The sequence below is a fragment of the Phoca vitulina genome, unplaced genomic scaffold (assembly GCF_004348235.1).
Source record: "Phoca vitulina isolate PV1807 unplaced genomic scaffold, GSC_HSeal_1.0 scaffold4, whole genome shotgun sequence".
NCBI classification, from domain to species: Eukaryota; Metazoa; Chordata; class Mammalia; order Carnivora; family Phocidae; genus Phoca; species Phoca vitulina.
This window is the reverse complement of record NW_022589707.1, coordinates 44,436,212-44,454,732: the sequence shown is the minus strand read 5'-3', so window position 1 is coordinate 44,454,732 and position 18,521 is coordinate 44,436,212. Positions and strand designations below refer to the sequence as shown.

The 18,521-nt window shown below is 42.0% G+C and overlaps 1 protein-coding gene across 2 annotated transcripts in view; it reads left to right on the top strand.

Moving 5' to 3' along the window:
- The first annotated feature begins 1,758 nt into the window (after positions 1-1,758).
- Positions 1,759-18,521, top strand: part of CCDC126 (coiled-coil domain containing 126) — a 48,793-nt gene continuing 32,030 nt past the window's right edge. Inside the window, exon 1 of one of the 2 annotated variants that reach the window (XM_032401928.1) lies at positions 1,759-1,988. The gene's annotated coding sequence lies outside the window, so the exon portion shown is untranslated. Of the gene's footprint in view, positions 1,989-2,455; positions 2,477-18,521 lie in introns of those variants that run through there. The other variant, XM_032401929.1, reaches the window with a different exon arrangement.

The following is an 18,521-nucleotide window of genomic DNA, read 5'->3' as shown; positions in this document are numbered from 1 at the left end:
TTTTATTTTATCTTCTAAAAGCTTTATTGTTTTGCCATTCAAATTTATGTGTATTATTCACCTGGAATTGATTTTTGTGTGTGAAGGGCCAATTTAATTTTTTTTCTTCCAAATGGGAATCTATTTGTCTTAGCACCAATTATGGAAAACCATTTCTTAGGCATTGCTGTGCATCACCACCATGACAATATAAATTCCCATGTATGGGTGAGACTTTCTGGGCTCTTTATTCTGTTCCATTGGTATATTTGTCTATTCTTGATCCAATACCACACTGCCTTAATTACTATGGCTTTGTAATAAAACTTGCTATCTGGTAGCATAGTCTTCCTCTTCCTCCTCTTCCTTTTACTTTCTTCTCTTCCTCACGAATGTTTGTCTTTGCTCTTCCATAACATGTCTAATTGGCTTAAGTTTCACACACACACACACACACACACACACACACACAAACACACACACTATTGAGATTTTATCTGGAATTGCATTGTATCTACAGATAAATTTGGGGAGACTTGACATCATTCAGTATTGAAATTTCTATGAACATATTATCTCTTTTTATTTTTAAAAAAGATTTTATTTATTTGACAGAGAGAGAGAAAGCACAAGTAAGGGGAGCAGCAGACAGAGGGAGAGAGAGAAGCAAGCTCCTTGCTGAGCAGGGAGCCCGATGAGGGGCTCGATCCCAGGATCCTGAGATCATGACCCAAGCTGAAGGCAACACTTAACTGACTGAGCCACCCAGGTGCTCCAAACATATTATCTCTTGTTTAAGTGTTCTTCAGTGTTTGTTTTTTTATTTCTTTTTTAAGTAAGTTCTATGACCAGCATGGGGCTTGAACTCATGACCCTGACTGAGATCAAGCGTTGCATGCTGTAGCAACTGAGCCAGACAGGCACTTCTTCAAGGACTTTTGGGGCCAGGGAAGAGGGTGAGGGAGAGAGAGAATCTCAAGTGGATCCATGCCCCATGGGGCTCAATTCCAGGACCCAGAGATCACCACCCGAGCTGAAATCAAGAGTTGGATGCTCAACAGTGGGAGCCATCCAGTCACCCCTCTTCAATGTTTTTTTAAAAATATTTTCTTCATGTAGGTCTTGCCCTTCTTTGATTTATTCCTAGGTACTCAATATTTAATTTGAAGCTATTGTAAGTGGTATCTTAATATTAATTCTCTTTATCCCTGGAATGTAGAAATACTGTTTTTTTTAAATGCGACTTTTAAATTAACCTGTTTAACTTTTATTAATTGTAACAATCTATCTGTAGATACTTTTGGATTTGCCACATACATAATAATGACATCATCAGTGAAAAATAACAATTTGTTTCTCCTTATTTAATCGTTAGTCCTTTTATTTTTCTTGCCTTACTCCACTGACTAAGGGCATTCAGGGGCAATAACGTACATTCTTGCATGCAGCACACTTTTAATCACTAAGTCCTTTTGCCTCCAGCTCACAGCCTTGGAATTATTAGTCGCCTGCTGGAGGGTCAGGAGTAAGACGCCCACACTCTCCTTTCAGCTACTGCTGGGAGTTAAGACAGAGCGTCTGCCTCCCGTAAGCTCATTTTCCAATTCCGGAGAAGCCGGCAGCTTCCTCTGGTTGCCACGCAACGGCGTCGTCCTGCCCCAGGAGTAGGATCAGCCCGGCTAGAAGCACGTGCCGCCTCTTCCGCATTCCCGGACTACATCCCCCATAATGCCGCGCGCCGCGATCGGCTGGTCTCCGAAGTGGGGGAAGGGCCAGAACGGGCCGGGAGGCGGAGCGGAAGCGGACTGCGAGGGACGAGAAGAGTAGAATATCCACGAGCTGGGAACCACCTCGTCCGTGATTCTCAATCTTGGCGTTTCTCCATCCCGACCTGGAGGCTGCTTCGCGAGCGCAGGACGCAACTGACGCCTGCTAATCGACTTTCGCTGCGCGCCCCAGCTCGGGAGCCCGTTGGCGGCGGCGACAGTGACAAGAAGCCCACAGGCAAGGTAATGGGGAGGGGGCGAGAGCGAAGTGGGGGGTGGAGGCGACTCCGCCCGCCCGCCCCGCGCCTCTCCGGTATTCCCCTCAGGCCCGGCGGCCGCCCTTCTTCCGCCGTGTCCCGCTCGTGCCCCTCGCCCCACCCGGGCCGCTGCCCCCAGGTGTCCGCAGAGAACCGGCTCGGGATCTGCCAGTAGCCCGCGGCCGAGGAGGCTCTTTGTCCCTGCCCCTCCGGGTCTGACCTCCGTGGCCCGGTGGGCCCCGGGCGGAGAACCGAGCGAGACTTGGACTGCTTGATCCGAGCGGGGCGGGCTCGGTCCCGTGGCCACTGGCGCCGAGGAGCGACCGACCTGGTGCAGGGATGGAGGAGCGCCCGCGCGGCAGCCGCGCTCACTTCTTTTTCTGCTTTTGACAGCTCAGCTCTGTTCTACTTTGAGGGAGAAAGTCAGTTGGCCCCTTTTTTACCCCCTCTTCAAACTCAGCTCCTGGGTGACTGGTAAGGATGAACTTAAACTGCTGTGTCGACTGTGACTTACTTGAAATCGGTACTAAGAGGGGCTCAGGCAGCCTGGGTTCCCATCCTGATCGAGGCACTGCCTGGCTTTATGACCTTGGTTAATTAAAGGTTCTAAGCCTGAGTTTTCTCATCAATCAAGTGGAGATAACAGTACACACCTTTAAGTTGTTGGAATAAAAAATAATGTGCTTACAGTGACATTAATTCCTTTGATGAAAAAATCCTTTGAATATCATACTTTTATTAGTTATACTGAAGTGGCCTCTGGATTTATGAGTTTTGTGCTTTTCTTTGTTTAATGATTAGCACCCTAGTTTGTGTGTTCTTCACTTAATACCTTGTTCACCTTAAATCTAAGGAAGGAATTCCTTTAAAGTATGCTGTCTTCTTAATTTCCACAGTTTTAAGATGGCTGAGAATGTTCTTAGGAAATTGATGACTCTGCTTTTCTGTGGATCAGCTCTGGAGATACAAGGACTTATTCTCACTGCCCCCTCCCCCCCAGCTGTGTCCTTTGGGAGAATCTTTAGAGGAGCTTAAGTGTTTGTTTTGGCAGAGTAAGCATCTAGGTGTTCTGCAATCCTGACGTGGGGCTTCAGTATTACCTTATGTCAACTTTTTTCCACCGCTCTCTACAATTTCTCACTGGTTAATAATTTTACCCCTTTGGGATTTTTGTTTGCCAGTGGTAGTTTTCCCAGAACAAATTGAATGAATGCAATAAAATTTATAAGGAGTGATTTGAAACATTTCACATTAGTTCCTCTATAGTTTTGGTTCTTGCACTGTTCTCTCCTGATATTTACTGACATTGGTGATGAATTTTTCTTTAAGGAAATCCTTATGGTCCTTCATTGATTTTTTTCATTGAAAATGTTTGTTTTGGGGGCGCCTGGGTGGCTAAGTCGGTTAAGCGTCTGCCTTTGGCTCAGGTCATGATCTCAGAGTCCTGTGATCGAACCCCGCATCAGGCTCTCTGCTCAGCGGGGAGTCTGCTTCTCCCTCTCACCCTCCCTCTGTTCTCTCTCTCTCTCTCTCAAAGAAATAAATAAAAATCTTTAAATAAAAAAAAAAAGGAAATTCTGTTATGTACTACTTTGGGTTCAAACACTGTTGTGTAATATGTGAAGTAACAAGTCCTGAGTAACGCTGTTTTTGAATGTACAGTTATAGTGGGAGAAAAGCCAGTAGGGCCCTGATGAATTTTCTATGTCATGTCTTCAGTGACTGATGCATTTAAAAAAAATTTAAGAAGAAAAGGAGAAATCTGATGAATGTATTTCATAAGGATAATTGAGAGCAAGGAACTAAGTAAGGGGAAAACTTATTTAAACTGTGGGAGATGACCTATGCATATAAAGATTTCTTAAAATCTGATTCTCTTAAAAATATGTGGCAAAAATACTCATTTTGAAAAAAAAAAAAGTTTCTATGTTGGTGTTAGTGCAATACAGGACAGAGAGTAACGGCCTATGGAAATAGGAGACCTTGGTTTTTGTCCTAGCTCTGTCACTGTCTGTATAACCTTATGTTCCTTTGTGGTCCTCATTTTCCTCATGCCTAACATAGTGAATTGGTCTGATTCCAAGGACTCTTCTAGTTCAGACTTTCAATGATAAAGGTTTTTAGATGTTCTTTTTTAACATGGTATAAATTCAGATAAGCCCTTTTAGTCATATATTTGTGTTTTAGGGGTTTTTTATTCCCCACCTCGAGGAAGGGGATGCACATGTAGGAACTAGAAAGCTGCCACAAACAAGCATTCGTCCTTCATGAACTGCACATGTTTTTTCTACATTTTTGACATTTTCTACATTTTGACATGCGTAGTTCTCTTTCTCTCTACTGTGTATCTCTTATTTTACTTATAGCCTCTGTTTACCTGTTGTAAATCTACTTTGTCAGTCCGTTAATCCAAACTTCATTGTTTCTTTTTGTGAATTCTTTCCCTTTTTGCTCCTATTCCCAACATCCTGATGATGGCTCTTTTTTTCCCAAGGCCTCAGGCAAAGGTGCCCACTGCTAGTCTAGTTAGCTGTGGAGGGGGAGGTGGGCTCATGTGTCACAAAACATGATTGGTTGAGGCTGTGGGCAGGTGACTGAAATATCTGGTACAGCCTAATATATTTTATTTTATTTATTTTTAAAAAGATTTATTTATTTATTTATTTGACAGAGAGAGAGAGAGAGAGAGAGAGAGCGTGTGCGCGTGCACGCTCGTGAGCACGAGCACGGGGAGCAGCAGAGAGGGGCTCGATCCCAGGACTCCGGGATCATGACCAGAGCCGAAGGCAGATGCTTAACTGACTGAGCCATCCAGGTGCCCCAGCCTAATACGTTTTGGATTAAACTTTTACTGTGGCATAGTGATTGAGTAGTTCCCCTTTTGTCCTCTTCTTAACCCTGAATTACTTTACCCATTTTCTTTTATCTTTGTACTCTTCAGAGCTATTATCTTCTCTCTTTTCTCCCAAATATGCTATCTAAAAATGATCTGATATCTTGAGACATGTTTCTGTATCTTAGCTGGAATTTTAGTGTAGCTTCTCTCAAAGCAGTTCACATTTAGAATTTTAGACCTAATTAGGAGTAGATGGCTGTGTTTTCTGTTAATTTTTTTCCCTAGATATTAGCCTTGGGCAATATTGTGTAGAAAAAGTATTTTAAGAATGGGCCTTTCCCCCTGAAATTACATTCCGAGGTCAAGTCTGTGGAGGACTTAACCTCTGAGTCTTTTTTTGGAGAGAACTGTCTGAACCTCTGTTCTCTGGTGAACCATACTGTGTCTTTTTGTAAAGTATATCTGCTTCTCTAACTGTAAATTACTTGGGAGACTAGTAGGCACTGATTCTTGTAGCACCTTTGGCTGAGCGAGAGCTTCTCTCCTTGCTAGTTGCTGTTATTGCTGTTAGTTAGTTAGTTGATAGTTACTTTAGCTGTAGTCATAAACAAGCGCAAAAAGCAGACCATTGAATAAATGCAAAAATGGGATTTGAAGGGGAGATTTTTTTAGGTAGGATTATCATCTATTAATGTTTTTAATGTTGCTATTGCAATGTTTCCATAAAAAATACAAGCAAGTATTTCAAGACAGGCAGTGTGAAATGAAGTGTTTTTAAAATTTTTGACAACCCATAGCAAGAGATCTTTTTATGTCAAGACTCCATAGATACACAAGTGTGTGTGTGCATGCATGTGTCTGTGTAAGAAAAAAAATACACGTATATAACTGAAAGAAAACTGACATAAAATCTGTAGTGTGTACAGTCTACTTGGATAGTTTCTATTTTATCTTGTTTTTTTAAAAGGTGCTATTTGCAAACCGTTAAGTTGATTTGTGTTCCTTGCTTTTGAAAAACATGAGGATCCTGGGCGCCCGGGTGGCTCAGTTGGTTAAGTGACTGCCTTCGGCTCAGGTCATGATCCCGGAGTCCTGGGATCGAGTCCCACATTGGGCTCCTGGCTCAGCGGGGAGCCTGCTTCTCCCTCTGACCCTCTCCCCTCTCATGCTGTTTCTCTCTCTCTCAAATAAATAAATAAATAAAATCTTTAAAAAAAAAAGAAAAAAAACCACGAGAATCCTGTGCTGAGAGTTTGGATGCCTAATTTACCCCCATTTGTTTGCTGATGGGTAGTCATTAATCCTCAGTGCTTCACTTTCCTTTTCTTTAAAATGAGGGTGATCCTCTGTCTTGACTGTAGTAATAATGTTGAACTAATATATTTGTCTTTTTTTTTTTTTTTTTTTTACTAATATATTTGTCTTTAGGTCCCTGGCTAGGGAGAAACCACTAAGCATCTTGCTTAAATACCTAGTTGTTTGTTTGCCTGTTTGCTATTTGGTAAGTGGCATAAAAGAACTTTGAACAGATCTTCGGAGATTATTGGGATGGAGACGTTAAGGCCTTTAATAAATGTGAAAACCAAGAAAAAAGTTTCCCCCTTTTTTTCCTTTTCTACCTTTTTGTCCTTTGACAAGAAATCTTTTAGAGTTTGAAAATTTCTATTTAAAATGCTTAGTAACCGGGCGTCTGGGTGACTCAGTCCGTTAAGCATCTGACCCTTGATATCAGCTCAGGTCTTGATCCCAAGGTCGTGAGTTCAAGCATTGGGGTACATGCTGGGCGTGGAGCCTACTTAAAAAAAAAATTGCTTTATAACCATTTTAAGTTAACACGCTGGCAGATTGCTACCTAGATTTTATTCCATATCCCATCTTACCGCACTGCCCCCTTCATATTAGAAAAAGGTAATAGGAATATATTTATATATTTTTCTGTGCAAAATCACTATATCAGATTATTACTATACCTATATATTACCGAACAGTGGAACTGCCATTCTTCTAAGCAAGGGGAACACAAAACTTTATTTGCTTGTGAGTTTCTTTCTGTTCACTTCGGACGATTTCTCCAAACCAGGCCATTCCATGCTGGGGATTGGGAATCCCTCCCATTCTCATTTGTTTGTACCGAGGAGACTAGGAATAAGGAATTTACTGCCTGCTCCCAAGATTCTGGTCAGAAAAGAATTCTAAAGGTTTTAGTTAGAAGGAAATTGGAACCAGACTTTACTTCCTCTTCTTTTTTATTTATTTTTTTTCAAGATTTTATTTATTTATTAGAGAGAGAGAGACAGCAAGAGAGGGAACACAAGCAGGGGGGAGTGGGAGAGGGAGAAGCAGGCTTCCCACTGAGCAGGGAACCCGATGCGGGGCTGGATCCCAGGACCCTGGGATCATGACCTGAGCTAAAGGCAGATGCTTAACGACTGAGCCACCCAGGCGCCCCTTTCCTCTTCTTTTTTAGATCAGACCTCCCTAGAGGGCCTTACTTGACCTGATACTTCACGTAGACTCCTCAGATATCCTCACATCACCCTGCTTGTTTATTTTCTCCATAGCAGTTTATGACAAGCTGAAATTAACTTGTTTCTGTGTTTGCTTGTTTATTGTCTCCAATTGAAACATAATCTCCACAAGAAGAGGAATCCTGTCTTGTTTCACCTTTCACATCACCAGTTTCTGGTACATAGTAGGTACTGCAGTAAATACTGTGAATGAATAAGCGAGCGAATGAGTGAGTAAACCAAGTTGTTCATGCTTTAAATGAAACTTCGTAAAGATTGTTGAGCCTAGGCCTTTATGCAGCCCTCCCCACCCCCAAATTCTTTTTTCTGGAAATATGTTTTTTCTTATCAGTGTCTGCTGGTCATTGTGAAGGTGTCTCCATCCAGAAGATCTTGTATTTATCTGTGCTTTACTTCATATTTTTTCTGTTGTTTTTTGCTTATGTAAAAAAAAGCTAAGCTCTAAGATTTCTTAAATCCTTCTTGCAGCAACTTCGTAATAGTTTGATTTATGGGAATAAAGTGTATTTGAAACTTTAATGTGCCCACTTGATAATTTAATGAATAGTCCAAGCATATATTTTCGGAATTTTAGGATCATTGCTCTAAACTGCCATTACTGTTTTCTGGTTATGTTCTCTCTTTTTTTTTTTTAAAGATTCTATTCATTTATTTGAGAGAGAGAAGAGAGCACAGACTGGGGGGAGGGGCAGAAGGAGGGGGGGAAGCAGACTCCTTGCTGAACTCGGGGTGGGGGGAGGGGGGCTGGATCCCAGGATCCCCCGAGATCACGACCTAAGCTGTAGGCAGACAGACGCTTAACTGAACCACCCAGGCACCCTCTGGTTATGTTCTTTTAAAGCAAAACAGTACAGTTCATTCAGTATTTACAAACCTAGCCTTTCTAGTGGAGGTAAAGAAAGTAGTATGGTATAGAGAAAAACCTAAATAGTGAGTCAGGACCTGTCTTCTAGATCAATATAGTTTCTGCCATTAACTGTCTCATTAGGCAAGATATCCTAGGTTTTATTTCATCTGAAATGTCAGGGGATTGTATTAGATTTCTTCTCAGGTTCATCTAGCCCCAAAATGGATAATTGAAGGTACTTTAATTGTATCTTGAAACTTCCAACATTGCAGGGAAGTCATTGCTGCTTGGGAGAAGGTGGGGTTAGACTCAGGGATGTGCTTAAAGTAAACTCTAAGTATCTCTACTGATTGTTCACTGGGCTCTGTGGGAGTTGTGGCAGCAGCGTAGGGCAGGTTACTGTTGCCCTCAGGAACATGGGATTGTGGGGACAAGGCTCATGACTGGATGAGAAGGTGGGATGTGTGAAATCAGCTGATATAAAGTAATGTGCTGTGAGAGCAGATCAGCAAGGACTGGGGTAATGTGATGAGGTTTTGAAATCCTTCTAGTGAAGGTAGCATTTAAAGAGATACTCTAGTCTCATTTTAGGCTATTTGGAAGATGAAGTCTTCTCAACAGTATGCCATTATATCATTTTTTAGGACTGGGTAATTCTTCAGTAACTAGTACCAATGAAATATTTCATGCTGTCCACAAATTTTGAGTAGAAACTTGTTCAAGCCTGCAGCCTCTCTGATAGCTGTTAGCTAACTGAACGAGAGGATGTAAGGAAACATGCTTCATAAATAAAAATACATGTAAACAAGGGCGCCTGGGTGGCTCAGTTGGTTAAGCGACTGCCTTCGGCTAAGGTCATGATCCTGGAGTCCCGGGATCGAGTCCCACATCGGGCTCCCTGCTCAGCAGGGAGTCTGCTTCTCCCTCTGACCCTCCTCCCTCTCATGCTCTCTGTCTCTCATTCTCTCTCTCGCAAATAAATAAAATCTTTAAAAAAAAAAAAAAATACATGTAAACATAAGGTGTTATCATTACTATTGTATGAGACAGTGAGAAGACTGCCTTGATTGGGGGAGATATTTTTGTGACTAATGGGAAATAAATTTGCCTTTGGGGACTGGATTACGGAGGGCCATGAGAGCTAATCAGAGGAGTTTTATTTAGGTCTAGTAAAACATCTGTATTAGCTCAGATAACTCAGATTATCAAGAATTACTGTCATTGGGACGCCTGGGTGGCTCAGTCGTTAAGCGTCTGCCTTGGCTCAGGTCATGATCCCAGGGTCCTGGGATCGAGCCCCGCATCGGGCTCCCTGCTCAGAGGGAAACCTGCTTCTCCCTCTCCCACTCCCCCTGCTTGTGTCCCCTCTCTCGCTGTGTCTCTCTCTGTCAAATAAATAAAATCTTAAAAAAGAAAAAAAAAGAATTACTGTCATTGCTGCATTAGTACCTGACACTAAGAGTAAAAGTTAGTGTATATTGAGTAGTATGAGGTGTCATTTCTCTTTACCAGTATTAGGTAACTCCTGTTGTCCCCATTATATAAATGAGGACATCGGGGTCTAGGGAGATAAAGTAACTTGCTCAAGGTTTTAAAGATAGAATATATAATTTCATATGGAGTACCTTGAGGCTGGAGGTGGGGCAGGAGTGGGAGTGCTCCTTTTTGAAGAGGCTACATATGAGATAACGATATTAAAAAATGAAAAGGAACTAGCTGCGGGGAGAGCATTCCAGGGAGGTGAAGAGCAGTTGTATACAGACAGGTCAGAAAGAATTTGGTTTGTCTTGCCTGGTGTGGCTGTAGCACAGTGAGCAAGTAGAAGTGGTGTGAGATTAGGACAAGAGAGATTAGGGCAGAAGTCAGATTTTGCAGGGCCTTGTGGCCTGAGGTAAAGAGTTCTAATTTTATTTTAAGTGCAGTGGGAAACTGTTGAAGGGTTTTTAAGCAGGGGAGTGATGTGATATGACTTTGTGTGTGGTAAAAAATACATCACATAAAATGTACCATTTGAACCATATTTAAGCGTACAGTTCAGTGACACTAAGTACGTTCACGAGGTTGTGCAAGCATCACCATTATACATCTCCAGAACTTTTTCATCATCCCAGAGTAAAACTCTGTACCCTAAACTTTAATGGTTCTTTTTTTTTTCTTAAGATTTTATTTATTTAACAGTGAGAGAGCGAGAGTGAGAGCAGGAACAGAAGCAGGGGGAGTGGGAGAGGGAGAAGCAGGCTTCCCACCGAGCAGGGAGCCCGATGCGGGGCTCAATCCCAGGACCCTGAGATCATGACCTGAGCTGAAGGCAGACGCTTAACGACTGAGCCACCCAGATGCCCCTGTACTCTGAACTTTAAACCATAACTCTCCATTCTTCTCTCCCCAGCCCCAGCCCCTTGGTAACTACCATTCTACTTTCTGTCTTGATGTATCTCACTGTTCTAAGTACCTGTATGAAGTGGAATCATACAATATTTGTCTTTTTGTGTATAGTTAATTAACTTAGTATGATATATATATATATATTTTTATAAAATAGCCTCCATGCCCGACATGGGGCTTGAACTCATGACCCTGAGATTAAGAGTCGTGTGCTCTACCGACTGGCTAGCTAGGTGCCCCTTAGTATGATGTCTTTAAGGTGCATCTGTGTTGTAGCCTGTATCAGAATTTTTTTCCCATTTAAGCCTGAATAATATTCCATTGTATATATATACCACATTTTGTTTATCTGTTCATTTTTTGGACACTTGGGTTATTTCCACCTTTTGGCTATTGTTGAATAATGCTGCAGTGAACATAGGTGCACAGGTATCTCTGAGTCCCTGCTTTCAATTCTTTAGTGATTATACGCAGAAGTGGAATTGTTGGATCATAACGGTAATTTTGTGTTTAATTTTTTGAGGAACTGACGTACTGTTTTCCACAGTGGCTGCATCATTTCTCATTCCTATCAGCAGTGTACAAGAGTTTCAATGTCTCCACATCTACCAACACTTGTTTTTGTGTTTTGTTTTTTTTTTGATAAATGTTACAGGGGAAGAAAAATATTTTTTCTCTACCTTCTTAGGTTCAGTAATTAAACTGACAAAAGCCAGATTAACAGGAGGAAAAGGCTTATTTCATATGTAAATGAGGGTCATTACAGAAATGAAACGAAAACCTGAAGAAGCAGGTAGGCCTGAGAGCTTATATATCATTTAGACAAAGAGCCATAAATCGTGAAGACCTGACAAGACAAAGGAAAAGGAGTTTTAGCTTCTAGAGGCAGTAAATTGTGAGAAGGTAATATGTGGGGGAAACTAATGGAATGTACGGGTTGTTTAAGATGTATTTGTACAGATTTGTCTCAACATCAGCTCCCTGTCTCCCATGATGAGAGTGTTGTCACCTTTCTGATTTGAAATTCTTGGAGAGCAAAGCAGGGAACACTTCCTGCATCTGCTGTTTCTTAGTCATCTTCACTTACAAATAATCTTTATACCACAGTGGCATACTTTAGGATGGTATACTCCGATGCCCTTCCTATCCTAAAAATGGGTATGAAGTGGTATCTCATTGTGGTTTTAATTTGTATTTCCCTAATGATTAGTAATTTGAGCATCTTTTCATGTGCTTATTATTCATTTGCATATCTCCTTTGAGAACTATTGGAATTGTGACTATTCAGATTGTGACTTGTTTTTTTTAAAGATTTTATTTATTTATTTGAGACAGAGAGAATGAGAGAGAGAGAGAGCACATGAGAGGGGGGAGGGTCAGAGGGAGAAGCAGGCTCCCTGCCAAGCAGGGAGCCTGATGCGGGACTCGATCCAGGGACTCCAGGATCATGACCTGAGCCGAAGGCAGTCGCTTAACCAACTGAGCCACCCAGGCGCCCAAGATTGTGACTTGTTTTTAAAAGAACATTTTGGCTGCTCTGAGGACAGTGGCTTGAAGTGGGGTTGGAGAGGAATCTGGGAAACTACTTGAGAAACAGCGGCAGGAATCCAGTTGGAGATGATGATACTTGGACCACACTCCTTTGCCTCTTCACGTCTAGTGCTCTACAGACAACTTCATTTTAAATGTGTCTCCTCTCCTTCATTCTTCTGCTTTTGGGCCATATACACTCTAATTCCTTTTGTAATCTCTGCAGTTGCCTAAGAACTTTCCCCTGGGGATCCTAAAAATATTTATGAGTCTATCTTAGGTCAAAATAATGATGATGATTTTGTTTTTGCCTTTATTTATTTATTTTTAAGAGATTTTATTTATTTGAGAGCGAGTGAGAGAGAGAGCGCCCCTTGTTTTTGCTGTTAAAAACTACTTGGGTCAAATATGAAGTTTGACTTTTTAGTCATTAGTAGACAGTTAATATGGTGGCCTAGAAGTTGGGATGAAAAGTTTTCAGGGCGCCTGGGTGGCTCAGTCGTTAAGCGTCTGCCTTCGGCTGAGGTCATGATCCTGGGGTCCTGGGATTAAGCCCCACATCGGGCTCCCTGCTCCACAGGAAGCTTGCTTCTCCCTCTCCCACTCCACTGTTTGTGTTCCCTCTCACTGTGTCTCTCTCTGTCAAATAAATAAATAACATCTTTAAAAAAAAAAGTTTTCAGATTGTACACTATTTTGGTTGAGAAAGGACTCTGATAAATACTGTGCTCAATTGTAGCCTGTTTTTTTCCTCCCCTTTACCCCTTCCTGTTCAGGCTCGTTATAGGTAGGTCCAAGTAGGAAGCCTCTGTCACACCTAATGCACTGACTTGTAACATTGAATTCAGTGGTCCTACTTGGAGCTCTCATTGCTGCTTTATGAAGAAATTTGAGATTTGGAGAGTGGTTCCCATTCTTTGCTGCACATTGAAATAACCTAGGGTTCTTTTTTTTTTTTAAGATATTTATTTATTTATTGAGAGAGAGAAAGAGCACAGGAGGGTGTAAGAGAGTGGCAGGGGGAGAGGGAGAAGCAGGCTTCCTGCTGAGCAGGGTGATCCCAGGACTCTGGGATCATGACCTGAGCAGAAGGCTGATGCTTAACCGACTGAGCCACCCAGGTGCTCCTAACGTAGGGCTCTTAAAAACCCAACCCAACCCCACCCAACCCAACCCCACCCAACCCAACCCAACCCCAACCCAACCCAACCCAACCCAAACCCATCCTATCCCATCCCATCCCATCCCACATCCCATCCCATCCCATCCCACCCCACATCCCATTTCATCCCACATCCCATCCCATCCCATCCCATCCCATCCCATCCCACATCCCATCCCATCCCACATCCCATCCCATCCCATCCCATCCCACATCCCATCCCATCCCATCCCATCCCATCCCATCCCATCGACATTTAATTTAATTGGTATGGGGTGTGACCTGGCATGGGGATTTGTAGAAAACTGTCCAGGTGATTTTAATGTGAAACATTATGAGAAGAGACCCAAAGGCATAATTGTATCCTTTTGGGAATCTTAGTCACCTCTACTGGGCTTGCTTGGAATTACTTGTGGAAATGAACCCTTAGAGAGGGAGGAGCAAGATGGCAGAGGGGTAGGAGACCTAAATTTCATCTGGTCCCAGGAATTCACCTAGATAGGGATCAAACCATTTTGAACACCTACGAACTCAACAGGAGATCGAAGAAAAGAATAGCAGCAACTCTCTGAACAGAAAAGCAACCACTTTCTGGAAGGTCAACTCAAATCAAAACATACTCTTGGGATAATGCCCAGGTTATCCTGGTTGGGAACAAATGTGACATGGAAGACGAGCAGGTCATCTCAACAGAGAGAAGCCAACATTTAGGAGAACAGCTTGGGTTTGAATTTTTTGAAACAAGTGCCAAGGATAACATTAATGTCAAGCAGACATTTGAGCATCTTGTGGATATCATCTGCGACAAAATGTCCGAGAGTTGGAGATGGATCCGGCCATCACTGCTGCCAAGCAGAACAAAAGACTCAAGGAAAGCCCTCCTCTGCCATAGCCCAATTGTGGCTGTTAATGTCCTCTCCCCACACACAGGCAGCTTGAGGGGGCACATCACCAACAAACAGCATTTATAAATGGTTGATTAACCTTCATTTCTACTGCCTAGTAATTATTTGAGGGAAATCTTTGATGTCAATGGCTCATACACGCATTCAATTAATGGGAGATTTCCTGTGTTAATATGTGGCAAATATGTGATCTCAACTTTGTAAGGACTATCCATCTATAAACATCTAGTATTTGCATGTTAAAAAAAAAAAAGGAAAAAAGAAATGAACCCTTAGAATAGTTTTCAGGCCTTCTTGGGTTGCTTCAGAGAACCCTCATGGGCCTTTGAACTGCTCAGCCCTATGTCAGGTATTAGCTGGCTCCAGGCCATCTTTTTAACTTGGAGAAGGCTCCAGGGTGTCTTTTCTCCTTAATAGCTCTCACACTCACTTTATTCCTTGGTGTCATTTTGTAGTTTCCTAGTGTAGAGCGGGATAACGGCTCCCAACTTCCCACAGGCCATCTTTTTAACTTGGAGAAGGCTCCAGGGTGTCTTTTCTCCTTAATGGCTCTCACACTCACTTTATTCCTTGGTGTCATTATGTAGTTTCCTAGTGTAGAATGGGATAATGGCTCCCAACTTCTCACCTCTTTGCTATTCTTAAAGACACCCTTTTCATGTAAAATGTTTAACTTCTTTGGGCACCTGGGAGGCTCAGTTCGTTAAACTTGATTTCGGCTCAGGTCACAGTCCAGGGTCTTGAGATGGAGCCCCAGGTCAGGCTCCATGCTCAATGGGGAGTCTGCTTGAGGATTCCTTTCCTCTGCCCCTTCCCACTGTGTGTGTGTGCGCGCGCGTGTGTGTGTGTGTGTGTGTGTGTGTGTGTACACTCCAACATAAATAAATCTTAAAAAAAATTTTAACTTCTTATTACTATAGAAAAACGTGTAACAAACACAAGCAAGTTACAAAGCATATGAATATTTTACTATAGTAGTCCCTATAAAGCTTCCTGACTTCTCTCTGAGATGGGCTGCTTTAGTTGAGGGCAGTGGTGAGCCAGACACATTCCATGGAGAGTCAAGGCTATGAAGACCTTTCTTTTCTTTTTTTTTCCTTTTTTTTTTAAGATTTTACTTATTTGAGAGAGAGAGAGCACACAAGCAGGGGGAGTGGCAGAGGGAGAGGGAGAAGCACGCTCAAAGCTGATCAGGGAGCCCAATGGAGGGCTTGATCCCAGGACTCTGGTATCATGACCTGAGCGGAAGGCAGACGCTAAACCGACTCAGCCACCCAGGCGCCTGTATGAAGACCTTCATATAGGCCCGTTTTCTGAATTTAATAGTTAGCTAGTATACAGTCAGTACAGAGCAATAAGGGGCTCTTTATTTATCTTTGGGCCCCCCACCCTGAGAAACACTAGTTTGAAACTAGGCTTTCTTGTTCCTTGGGATTTATTACTTTGGGGGCATATCCTCCTTAGCTAAGTTTCTGCCCTGTCCACTATCAGGGTGTTTCCTCTCAGTGTCTAGTGTTCATACTGCCGCTCACTCTTTAAGCAAAGTTCATGGTTAAGTTTGTACCGGAGGAGGAGCAAGATGGCAGAGGAGTAGGAGACCTGGATTTTGTCTGGTCCCAGGAATAAAGCTGGATGCTGGATAGGGATCAAACCATTCTGAACACCTACAAACTCAACAGGACATTGAAGAAAAGAATAGCAACAACTCTCTGAACAGAAAAGCGACCACTTTCTGGAAGGTGAGGAGCTCAGAGAGGTGAAGCAGTGGTCACACCTGCTTCTTACATTGGACATGATCCTGGCACTTTGGTCCCAGACACCATTAGCATGAAGTTCCATTAAACCCAAAATAATAAAATCCTGAACTGAAAAAAAAAAAAAGTTTGTACCTAGTTGGAAGGACTTTACCTGTTAGAGATTACACTCCCTGTGTTTGACTCTCAACCCCACCTCCCTCTCTGGATCTCCTGTTCCCCGTCTAATGCCGTTATAGTCTTGGGATTTGTCACTTTGGTGGAGTTCTCTAAAACCTATGAGTTCTAGTAGGGCTGGGTTTAAGGACCTTTTGTAAAAGAAAGGACAGACCCTGAATGGAAATAGAGATTCTGAACTTGTAGGCTTGTAGCTTTTGCCAAGTTCAGGCAAGTGAGGTCTGTGGCCTAGGTAAAAATCTTAGGCAGGTTAACCACCTCTCTGAACTTTAATGTGGTCATTTTTTTTTTTTTTAATGCGGTCATCTTTAACGTGAGAATAACAACATCTTTCTTTTGAGGTTATTGCAAAAAAAGAATGAAATAGCTGTTGCGAAGTGTTTCCTTCCACCATAGGAACTCAGTGGTTGCTCATGGCTACAGTTTCTGCTGTTGCTATTTTATTGCCATTGCTGCAGAAGAGTGGCATGGGTTCAGGGCCTGAGCTTTGAATCCTCTCTCTACCACTATCCATTTGTATGACCTTGGACAAATCATTTAACTTCTCTTTGCCTCAGTTTTTTTCACCTGTTAAGTGAGAACACTATTAATGTGGGAGTTGTGAAGATATAATAAATTAAATCATATAAGGAGCTTAGAGCAGAATCTGGTATGAAGTAAGTGATTGTAGTAAGGCTGTTATTTAACTGAAGTACCCTCTTTGCCTCTGGTTTTGGCTTTGGATATGTATAGCGACCTAAAACCTTCCAGGCTGTCATTTTAACCTTTATTTGCCAAAACACCTAGGAGTCTATGTTCTTAATTCTCCAGTGATGTCACTTTTCTGGTTTTGTTGTCATGCCAGCTTTAGAAGCCTGTTGTGACTGCTTCAGAGCAGATACCCAGTTGGTCCTTCTACTGGGTGCTGACACACCTACAGGTCAGACTTGAAAAGACATAGGAGCCAGTAAAGAAAGATCTCTAAAGAAGAATATATTTACTATATGTGTGTAAAGAAATTCTTTTATTTTATTATTTTTTAAAGATGGTATTTATTTAACAGAGAGACAGCGAGAGAGGGAACACAAGCAGGGGGAGTGGGAGAGGGGAGAAGCAGGCTCCCCACCGAGCAGGGAGCCCGACGCGGGGCTCAATCCCAGGACCCTAGGATCATGACCTATGAGCTGAAGGCAGATGCTTAACCGACTGAGCCACCCAGGAACCCCAAAGAAATTACTTTAAAATTATCTTGGGCATCCAGAACTTGCACTTTCTTTTTTTTTTTTTTTAAGATTTTATTTATTTGACAGAGAGAAACACAGCACGAGAAGGAACACAAGCAGGGGGAGTGGGAGAGGGAGAAGCAGGCTTCCCTCTGAGCAGGGAGCCCGATGCGGGGCTCGATCCCAGGACCCTGGGACCATGACCTGAGCCGAAGGCAGACGCTTAACGACTGAGCCACCCAGGCACCCCAGAACTTGCACTTTCTGAACTCAAATGTAAAATCTGTAGAAAAAATATTAGGTTCATTTACTTGACTTTGTTAAGTAAAGTTTAGTAATCCAGTATTGATATTAATAGTAGAGTTTCAATAAGATCCGAAGAGATTTATTTTTTAGTATGGTAACTAAATAAGGAGAAGTAGAAGAAAATTTGAAAAGGAGTTAATTCTTAATTTTTAATGCAGTTATTATTTTGCTATAGTAATTAATATGCCCAGTTAGTGGGGTAATCATGCTTGTAGTGAGGTTTCACAGGATGGGTACACTTCAACAAGAGAAGTGTTCTTCAAACCTTGGAGGCCCAGAATTTATTAGCAGTGTATCAGGGACTGGGGGTCCGGGTAGGTGGAAGAAAGAGTGGGAATTTTCTGAACTGGACAGGTGAATTGCCAGGGTAGAAGATCCCCTGCTTAACACATATCTCAACACACACACATCTAGAGAAGTTTTGATTACAAAGTTTTGTATTTTGATTTTTTTTACATAAGATTATAACAGATACTCTTTATTTTTTATTATTTAAAAAAAGATTTAAAAGCATCTGTGCTTTTAGAAAGCAAACTTTTAGGGCAGAACCATAGTTTCCCTAGTGTCTAGCACTAGGGAAAGTGATTAAATGCTCTGCAGAGTTAGCCTTTACTGTATTCATTTTTAGTCTTATTCTCAAACTTGATTTTATTAGTTTGGCTATGTGATTATACCCTATTAAGCGGATTAAAATCGGTATGTTTTATTTGCCCATACTGCAGGAAGTTAAAAAGTTCTTAAGGATTATTTTCATTAAGCTGTGAAATATACTTCTTGACTCTAGATGTATTTCCATGTAAAGAATTTTACTCCACTAGGTATAATTGAAGAGTTTTCTTCACTGGACACTTTGGTGATTCATATACATTATTACTTTCCAGGTCTTT